We start from the raw sequence: 2436 nt of genomic DNA, 5'->3' as shown, positions 1-2436 counted from the left end.
CTTGTTCTAAAATCTGAAAATTTTTTTCCCAATAAAACCCCCTTTCCCCGGGCGCCTAACTTCCCCTTTATAGCAACCCCCTAAAATCCATTTTAAAAACAAACATCGATTTTTTACCCGAACTGAGTCGGTCCCTTTAAATAATTCTTCAAAACCATAATAAAAATATGCAGTAGCGTGCCATGAAAACTATTTATTGAACACATTGCATTTATGCAGTATAGATAATCGATAGACAATTCCTCGTGAACTTCATTCTATAATCGTTGTGAAGGTTTCTCATTTTGCCAAATTTATATTCTGGCCCGAAAGTGACCATTCTTGCGCCACAAACTTATACGCGTAATCCGTCAATTTTATATTAGTGGGTTTTAAAAACTGACTCATTGCTGGCTTCCCACAACCGGCGCGAGTCTTTGGAAAATACCCCGCGCGTTGTGCTGATTACGCCCCAAACTTTATGTACTTCGGTCTATTTATTCCATTTTTGGGTCGAAGAGACGGATTGGCAGACACAGGGAAAAGTAGTGAGAAGTGCACACGGGTTCGAGTGTATGTATGTGAATATGTATATGTGCGGAGTATATTGTTATTATTATCATTGTTAATATTATATATATAATATATATATATATATATATATATATATAATATATATATATATATATATATATGTATATATAATATATATAATATATAGTATATATATAATATATATATGTGTATATAATATCTATATTATATATATATATATATATATATATATAAATATATATATATATATATATATCATATATATATATTATATATATATATATATATATATATATATATATATATATATATATTATATATATATATTATAGAATAATTTATAGTATATATATATATATATATATATATATTTATATACTGATAATAATAACAATATACTTCCCCACATATTGTATGTATGTATATATGTATACACACATACACACATGTGTGTGTATATATATATATATATATATATATATTATATATATAATAGATATATATAGATATATATATATCTACACATATATATATATATATATATATATATATATATATATATATAATATTAACAATGATAATAATAACAATATACTCCGCACATATACATATTCACATACATACACTCGAACCCGTGTGCACTTCTCACTACTTTTCCCTGTGTCTGCCAATCCGTCTCTTCGACCCAAAAATGGAATAAATAGACCGAAGTACATAAAGTTTGGGGCGTAATCAGCACAACGCGCGGGGTATTTTCCAAAGACTCGCGCCGGTTGTGGGAAGCCAGCAATGAGTCAGTTTTTAAAACCCACTAATATAAAATTGACGGATTACGCGTATAAGTTTGTGGCGCAAGAATGGTCACTTTCGGGCCAGAATATAAATTTGGCAAAATGAGAAACCTTCACAACGATTATAGAATGAAGTTCACGAGGAATTGTCTATCGATTATCTATACTGCATAAATGCAATGTGTTCAATAAATAGTTTTCATGGCACGCTACTGCATATTTTTATTATGGTTTTGAAGAATTATTTAAAGGGACCGACTCAGTTCGGGTAAAGATGCGAGTGTTTGTTATTAAATGGATTTTATAGGTTGCTATCAAGCGCAAGTTATGGCAGCCCGGGAAAGGGGGTTTCTATTAGGAAAAAATTCAGATTCTAGAACAAGGTTCGTGGAGGCTGAGTATACCTGCTCCCCCTCCCCCCTCCCCCTTCCCCCTTCTCCTGCTGTAAAAGAGGGAGGAAATTATATACCGCTTTACAAAGTCTAGGCGGAATCCAGTAAACAGATAAGTATGATTTTTTAAAATAAGAAAATATAATTATACAATATAAAACTATTGATTACAGCTACACACACACACACACACACACACACACACACACACACACACATTCACACACACACATATGAACACACACGCACACACAAACATACGGCTGGTTGTAAAGAACAGCGAATCGATTTCGGAAACGCAATGTCAATATGGCATTACAGATCCACATGAGTGAAACTGGTCAATACATTAAGCCTCAGTCTTTGATTTATCGTCCAACATACACCAAACGGTTTTACGCTAAGACTGTTCGTAAAACCTTTTAACAACAAAAGTTATATATGGAGATTTATCCTGAACTCAAAATACCATAGTCGTGGCGTTAACATGTTATATAATGCTGTATTACACGAGTCACTTCCTTCGGTCAGTGAAAGGACTGGGCGTCGGGCGCGTGTAGGAGGAATAGTTGCATAGTTGAATAGTCGAGTGTTGATGCACGAAACACTCGGTGCACATCCCATAGCGAACCTTTGGAATTATGCGTTGGCGAGGGGATGGAGAAAACACTTACCGGGTGGCTACACATCAAAACGGCAAAGCAAATGAAGAAAGTTAA

This window comes from Penaeus monodon, chromosome 8 (assembly GCF_015228065.2).
Source record: "Penaeus monodon isolate SGIC_2016 chromosome 8, NSTDA_Pmon_1, whole genome shotgun sequence".
NCBI classification, from domain to species: Eukaryota; Metazoa; Arthropoda; class Malacostraca; order Decapoda; family Penaeidae; genus Penaeus; species Penaeus monodon.
This window is presented reverse-complemented; position numbering follows the sequence as displayed.